The sequence below is a fragment of the Notamacropus eugenii genome, chromosome 7 (assembly GCF_028372415.1).
Source record: "Notamacropus eugenii isolate mMacEug1 chromosome 7, mMacEug1.pri_v2, whole genome shotgun sequence".
Taxonomy (NCBI): domain Eukaryota; kingdom Metazoa; phylum Chordata; class Mammalia; order Diprotodontia; family Macropodidae; genus Notamacropus; species Notamacropus eugenii.
Window position 1 is genome coordinate 14,689,243 of NC_092878.1, and position 8,751 is coordinate 14,697,993.

The 8,751-nt window shown below is 36.0% G+C and overlaps 1 pseudogene; it reads right to left on the minus strand.

Annotated features, from left to right (window-relative positions):
• Positions 1-7,214: 7,214 nt before the first annotated feature.
• Positions 7,215-8,156, minus strand: LOC140513491 (olfactory receptor 11G2-like; annotated as a pseudogene).
• Between the last annotated feature and the right edge of the window lie 595 nt (positions 8,157-8,751).

Consider the following 8,751-nt stretch of genomic DNA (forward strand, 5'->3'; position numbering starts at 1 on the left):
TAATGCAAAACATTATTTTTAAGTATATATTAATAGTTTTAGATACTATCATAGTTTTAATAAAGAGTTAAACATAAGTAATTGTTCCCTCAATGCTCCTTTTACAGTGAGGGTAAAAAAGCTCAGTTTAAAAACAGAAATTGACAAAAATCAGATCTTTATCATAGTTTTCTTCTTTTATGCTATAAAGTACCACCAAGATATAGAATTGAAATGATGATTTGGGCCAATATTTTTATGATATTGGTCTACCACAGATATACTATGCATGATGTAGAACATTAAGCTGGAATCTAAATTAATATTAATTAATAATTGATAAATAAATTAATAATCCTATGCCAGAGGACCTGAGTCACCAGTTAATTAATGCTCTTTAGGTGACACATTTTTCCTTTCTTCCCCTGTAGCTTAGAGGAATAAAATGAAACACTTGTTGAACTACATCCATGATACTGGTAAGTAGTGGCCATTAAGAAGAATTTAGCAGCTAGAGAATGAAGCATCAGCATCAGATCATGCTGTTATCAAAACTCCTGATCCTAGAACTCAACACTGAAATTGAGGATGAAATTAACAGAAGTCAACAATAGATGAGATATCATGAATTCAAGTAGTTTAGGAAGCAAGAAGTTATCAGAAAACATTTTGTGGAGAGCGTCTCAAATTTATTAAAACTTATAAGCCACCCTCCCCAAAAGTCCTCTATTTTATAACACAGACCAAAGAACCAAGTAGAACTAAGGTCAAAATCAGACAAAGTGCGCTCATAACTTTTCTACTGTGGATCAACAATGGAGAATTGGTGAGTTTGAGTCAAAAGATAACTAAGTAGCTGAATATTACCTGGATTTAAATGAGAAGCCATAGAAGACTGAATCTGGTTACCAAGAACTTTCCTATGTGCTCTGGCCAATTTCCATCCCCATTTGAACGTTTCTCAGGGCAGCCTTCATGTCTTCATTATGTGGGTTATAAATCAAGGGATTTGCAAGTTGTAGTCAGAGCTGAATAAAACAAGGCCACATTTTTTTTTTTACTTCTCAATTGGATTTCCAGAGGTTATGCTGATGCACATAATTGTGAGTGATCCATGGAACAAAAACAATATCATCTAAATAGCAACTACTAGTGGAGAAAACCTTTTCCCTTTCAGTTGTTGAAGGTACTCAAAGTTTATTTTTGAGCATCAGAGTATAGGATCCAAGGATTAAGAAGATGATGAGGGAACTCAAAATTGAATTAGAAAGTCCAATCTTTGAAGCAGGAATGTAGTTCAGAGCCAGTAGTGGTCTTTGGTCACAGACTAAGTGATCAAAATTATATTTAGGCCACAGAAGGGTGACTGAGTCTTAAAGTAGGTTGGAACTGGATAACAAAGAAACTCACTCATCTGAGTAACTCTAGTTGGATGCAGAGGCTTTTTGTCATGAGGGTGGGGCAGAAACCAGCAGATTGCAAAGTACCACTCAACAGCCATGGGACTAAAAAACTTTCACTGGTATCAATGGTGAGAAGAAAAGTAGAACTGAGGGAAGTAGGAAGTAAAGGACATGGCCTTGGTCTTGGAGAGGAAATTCATCATTCTGAGAAGTATAGCATTTATATAGCAGATTTCTAAAAAGTTTGCTAGTAGGACATACATATGTGTGTGGAGTTGTTCTTCCAATTTCACTGTCCAGATGACATTCCTTTCTAGGGTCAGGATTGGTCATAGAGAACATCTCAAAAAGAAGGATCAGAATTTGTGTGGCAGGGGAAGCTCAGAAGTATGAACTTAGTCACTCAGCTTCTTTTATATATTCATACCTACTAAGTCTGTGAAATGAATTACTTTCTTCCTTTTTCTTCTCAAGTCCTTATCTTTTAGGAATCTCTAGTGTTCTTCTTTGATCTAAAATTCTAAGATTCCATGACTTTGGGAAATCAATGATTACCTATTATAGGGTTGATGTAAATTAAATGCTCAAAATAATGCTTCACATTCTCAGGACATGAAATCTATGCCTTTGCTTTATTCATCCTCCAGGTTGTTGTCCTTTCCCTCAAAGATAAAGTCATATTAAGTGACCAGCTTGGGTAAAGTTAATAACATGATGCACATCAATGTAAAACATTATTTGAGAGTTGATGATATTCTTATATCATAAGCGTGTGCTTATAATGTAAGAACAAAGGATAAAAATTCATTAAATTATGTGTTTTATATATGTGCTACCAACTGTCACACAACTACAATTACATTTAGTGAATAAGAGAGAGAGGGGAAAAGGAAATATGAATACATTTGTATAGGAATGAATTTCTTTGCCTCTTTCTTTCATATGAGCTACATGGATGATTCTGAAAAGAGACCTCCATTAGGATATAGTTAGAAGACAAGAATTCTCTCCTTCCCAAAGGCTTTAAATTCTTAGATTTGTTTCTGAATAATGTAGAGGTAATGACACAAATATTTTGCTGAAGTTAAGTTATTATTTATGCTGGCTTACAAAAAGTTGCATAGAGAATTGCAATGTACAGATTTTTACAATTTGGTTGCAAATATGCTCATCAGCCTTAGCTTATCTTATAGTAATCCCCCTCACATAAGTTACAGGCTAGTAAAACTTGATTATTTGCAATTCTCCAAAAATTTCCTAAGGTTTCCTACCTAGATGTCTTATTTTTTGCAATTCCATACAAATAAATTGGTGATTCATCTCTGTAAATAAAAATCCTTTGCAAGCCAGCTCAAAATTTGCCTTCTCCGTTAAGCAAAAGGCAGAAGTATTTTTCCCTATTATAAACTTTTCTAGCACCTTTAGTTATTTTATTTTAGCTTGTTTATCATTTTCTATTTTAAACTACTTGAAATTCATGTCTATTATTTACCTCTATGCCTCACACATTGCCTAGCACACTAACTTTAACAGATAATGAACACAATGAGCATTTGTTCAATCAATGAATGATCCTGCAAATCTCACATCAGTATATTGTTGAATTATTTTCATTTAATTAATAGGTAAAGTTTGTTTCATTTAATATACAAATACTAGTTTTTTGAATGATTCATCTGCCATTGATTCTCTAGTAGGCAGAGCTATTGATATCAAGGAAGTAATTTCCAATCTCTTCCCAGTGAATCATAGATTAAAGAGGTTATTAACAAACATTTCAGAGCTATTTTTTCCTGGTTACAATTGCTCACTGCCCAAGAGGATGTTTTCAAATTATCTCAGTGGAGAGCTCCACAATAGGCATTCTTGCTAGACTCTTTTTTTTTTATTGTCTCTTCTTCTGTCTCTATGATCTCCATTTTTTAGTGGGAAAAGCACTGAACCAAAGCCACAGAACCCATTTAAATTTAGAATACCCTCTTGATTCCTTGTGGGACCCTGGGCAAGTGTATACTTAACCTTCCTGGCTTCAGTTTCCTCAGGCTTAGAACAAAAGAGGTTAGACTCAATACGTGAACTTCCTTTCACTTTTAAATCTATATGGCCATATGAACACATGGTATTCCTGAACCCCCCCCCCCTTCTTTTATCTGTCCTGCCCCCTGAGGATATCTACATTTATTGGTACTTCCTAAAGAAATCAATTTTTAAAGGATTGTGAATGGTCATTGTATATGATGAAAATGGGACATAAATGGTAGAGGGTAAATGGTAGGGCCAGAGGGTCTAGTCATACAGGAAAGTGAAGAAAAAACAGAATCTTCTGCCAATATAACCTCCTGGAGTACTTCTCAATCCTGCTGTAGACTTTCCTTTATTGCTACTGGTCTCAGAGTTTGACCTGCTTGCTCTAATATACTCTGGCAATACTTGCTGCTTTTAATTAAGATTTCCTCTTCCTTACTGAATCAGGGCAGATTTGAATTTGTTTTCCCAAAATGTCCCCTAAGTAACTGCCTCTACAGCATACATATAACCCATTGGGAATTTCCTAAATATTTGTTGTTTAAATTGCTAAGAACAAAGGGGAAATCGAATGTGTAAAGAATCACTTCTATACCAACTCTCCCTCCACTTTTCTTTTTTTGTACTTAGATTCTGTCAGGAAAGACAAATTGGGTCTTTGTACACACACAAAAAATGAAATTACAATTTGTTTGTATTTCAGAGGAAAGCCAGATTCTGGCTAATAGGTATTTCTTTTTAGGATCTGAAATAAAACTAAGAAATCTTCAGGGTAGAACAAGATTGTTGAATGCAAAAACATATTATGGAGTATTGCTTTTCAGTATGGGAAACCAATGGCAGTGGGAGCAGGAGAATAGCCTTGGATATTTAAAATCTCTTCTTCTCTCTATTTTCTACCTTCAGTCCCACTACCACACACCAGCCTAAGATGGAGTGAGAAGTAGTAATGGAATAAGAGTGAGAAGTAGTCCAAGATAACAACTAACAAGAGGATGAAGAAAGAGAAGGAAATATTTTAAGATACCAAGAAGTTTAAATGTAAAGACATGAGAACAGGTGGGAGTATATGTAGGGAGAATTCTAGGTTTGGAAGAAGCTTCAGAAGTCTTCTAGTCCAACACTTACCATAGCATGAAAGACCAATGAAACTTACTCATAAGATCATCTAGCTTCTGATAAATATCTTGTGAGTACAAAGTACACTAATATTTCAAAGTGGGAACATATAATAAGGACTGGAGGTAGAAAAAAAGTGATATTAAAAAAGTAATCAGAAGGTAATTCACTCAAGAAAATTGGCAGAAATTCTGGGACTACTCAACTTGGGATGGATGGCAAGTAATTCAGAGTTGAAGGATGGCAACTGTCCTAATAATTGAGGTAACGAAAATAGTTCATCTCTCCTTCTTTAAAGCCATTTCCCCCCTCTTTGTGTAAGAATCTTTCCCAGGTTATATGTGCTACCCCTTGAATAGAAGGTTTCATAAAGCCATCATTCCCAAGAAGTGATTCCAGTCCTTAAGATTTTGGAAACCAGGGACTGAGGTAGGTAGATAGGTATTTTGGGGGCAAGGGAGACTACCTGGTCCCCTGAATGCCACTTAGTGATCTGCCTATTTAAATTTTAGGTAATGTAGACCAGATGCTTTCAAGAGAATACAAACATACCTTGAGCACCAGGGAAGGTAAATTGCAATCAGGATTTCAGTGATGCAACAAAAAGCATGAGCAATAGAGTAAATAGAAATAAAAATATTAATAATATGTGGGTGAGAAATGCACACAAGACGGATTCAACTCTTCAATTAAATTCAACACACATTTGTTATACCTCTGTGATATACAGGGTCCTTTGTAAGGCTTCATTTTTTAAAAGAAAAAGTACAATATTCCTCCAAGAAATTAGCAAGGATTCTACTTGCTTATGTGTGGTCTTCTGAGATCTGGTTGCTCTCCTTTCTCTAGGCATCTCTTATGTCATTGGTATACTTACTTGACCTTAGAAATCCCTGCCATTATTACTCTTTTCTCACTTTCTTCTCAGAATTCATATCTCTATCATCTGTGTTCTCGAGAACATTTGAATTTTCTTACCTTGGGAAGTTCTTAAGTGCACAAGAAAGCATAAATACAGAGTCTAAGCATACCATGTTACTCAAGTCTCCAATTGTTGTTCACTACATATCTAAGAAATATGACTCTCATTTAGTTGACCAAATCATGCAAATCATTTTATGAACTAGCTTTGTGAAATCATTTATTTACAACCAGACAGAGAAAAAAAACCCAGAAAGAATTGCTTTTATATCCGTCTATGTTCTGAGTTCACTTGCTCTCAGAAACTATTGGTGATTGCTTTTCTCATTTCAAAAAGCCTTTGCTTCTTAGAGTGTAATGTTGATTGGACTCTGGAGCACATGAAATTCCAGAAAACTGATAGCTGAAGAAGGGAATAAAAGGAGACACAGAGATGATCTAAGGAGCTATGTGGAGTGTTTGCCCCAGGACTGAACCTTAGGTACACATCCTGAAAGATTGAAGAATCTCACAGAAGCCTTTATGTCTTCCACTCTTCAAGAATCAAATCTATTAGGGCCTCAAAATGCAGGATCATGTTGGGGACAATTTTTTCTCTCATCCGAACTAGTACTCCTTCTCAAGATTCAGTCTTCTAAGTGATTACTGTAATACTCTCATTCCATCGTCATAGCAAAATTGTCTTGATTTCATGGATTCCCCAGCTCGCTATGCTCTATGGGTCAGGAACAATCACAACATCACTTTGGGAGTCTGGATCCTTATTTGGGATGCTCTAAAACAGGGCCCATTTATAACACTAGGTCTCTCAGCCCTTGGAAAAATGTTCCTTTCTTCTCCATGTATAGAACCATAAGAGTAACACGGTGAATAATTAATGATTCATAGAAATTGGACAATTTATGTCTCATTTTGAATCTTTGTCATAAGAGGTAGCACATTCTTAATCACCAGTGTTCTGAAGTCCTCATTGGTTACTGCATTGACTATAATTCTGTCCTTTCAATCTTTGAGAATATTTCTATTTCTTCAGCCCTTCAATACAGTCATGTTTTACGGAAGGGTTACTATTTGCAAAAATAACAGCTTTACAGAATTTTTATGTACAGGAAATTCGAATGTCTTGATTTTTGTTTTCATTGATCTTATATGCTCATTTTTCTTATTTTCTTTCCTTATCTTTTTAATTTTACATACCTTATTTGTCTAACGTAGCCTGACACAATTTTTTGTTAAAAATTACGTTTTAACTCATTTAGATAGATATCCTCTTAAACTTTGTCTTTTCTGATTGTAATTTAAATATTAAGTTTCTCTCTTTTGTCACTCTCTTTTATTTAATCATTTCTGATCATTTTGTATTATTTTCTCTGGATGTTATACCACTTTTTAAATATGGAAAGCACAACCACACATTCCATCCTGATTTATGAACACCATATTTTGCTGAAAATGTTTGTTTTATATTTTCTTTAGCTCCAGAAATGCAATAGACCTCTATAGTCAGAAGACCCTGAGAACCAAGGTGGTCTGTTGGATAAAAATCTGACCTCCAGGCTAGGAAGACCTAGGTTCAGGTTCCCTCTTCTGAGATATACTTATCATGTGATCCTGGGCAAGTCATATCATGGATAGAAAAGCAATAAGATTCCATGGTCACCGAGGTTTAGTAAATAGGTATGCAAAGAAATCAATTTTTCCTGTTGTTTCACTTGAGGAGAATGATAAAGACCTAGGTGATCCCTGAAGGGTCTCATATTAAGATTTTCATTCCCTTTTCCCTAGGACTTTCCTCAGGGCATCCTTCATTTCGCTATTCCTAAGGCTGTAGATCATAGGGTTTAAGAATGGGGTGACAACAGAATAAAAGAGAGTCACAATCTTCTGGGTTCCAGAGTCATGCCCTGCAGTTGGTTTCACATACATCACCATCCCAGATCCATAAAAGAGTGACACCACAGCTAAATGGGAGCCACAAGTAGAGAAAGCTTTTAGCCGACCTGCTGTGGAAGGGACTCTCAGCACAGCTCTCGGAACAAGGACATAAGATCCCATGATGAATCCAAAAGGGGCAAAGAGGTTCAAAGAATTCAAGGTGAAACAAGTGAGTTCCATCATAGGGACTCGGGTGCATGTGAGAGCTAGCAGTGGCCCCAGGTCACAGAGAAAGTGGTCAATAATTTTAGGATCACAGAAGGACATCTGAGAAATGATAATGATGGGGACCAGGTACCAGAGGAAGCCAAGTGCCCAGCAACTGATCATCAGGCTGCTGCAGAGACGTCCTGTCATGATGGTTGGATAATGCAGAGGCCAGCAAATGGCTAAGTATCTGTCAAATGCCATAATTGCTAGAAAAAAACATTCTGTGATACCCAATGAGAAGAAGAAGTAGAACTGGAGGAAGCAGCCAGAGAAGGAGATGACCTTGGTCTCTGAAAGGAAGTTGACCAACATGTTAGGGATGATGGTAGTAACATAGCAAATCTCTAAGAAGGAGAAATTGGCCAGAAGTACATACATTGGTGTTTGAAGTTTCTCATCTCAGACCACTGCACTGATGATGGCTCCATTTCCCAAAAGAGTTAGAATGTAGATGATCAATAACAGTGAAAAGAAGAGGATCTGGTTCTCTCTATGACAGGGGAAGCCAAGGAGGAGGAAACCAGCAATATTGGTGGAGATGTTGTTCATGCTAAAAATATTCATTTGCCTATAAGCTAAAAGAAAACAGAAATCTGCTTTAATGATTAATAAAGGGGCTTATTGATAGACTGATAGACTGGGAGGGAAATTTCAATCTTTATAGAAGCAAGGTGCTACTGGATATCATGTTAGACATAGAGTCAGGAAGATTTGATTTTGGATTCCTCTTCACTTAACTAGCTTTGTTGTCATGGGAAAATAACTTAGCTTTTCTGAGCCTCTGTTTCTTCATCAGTAAGATGGAGATAATAATAACTTTAATCTCCGGATGTTTGGGAGGTCCAACGAAATAGCAAATATGAAGTACATTTCAAACTTCAAATTGTTAGACAGGATGTCCCAAAAGTCTTAGTGCAATTTTCAGGTATTAAATCTTAAAACAGCACTAAGGCTTTCAGGGCAACCTGTATAAGTATCAGGTATTGATATTATATTAGAAGCTACAGGGCTTGATTTCCTGAAAGTTGTGGGGAAATATTTGCCTAAACTCTTTTCCCATATGAATATTATCTCTGGTGACATTCATTTTAATGACTCTTCTTCCTAATCCTTTACTTTGAATTGCTCCTATTATTAACTTTAACTCTCTTCTTGTTAT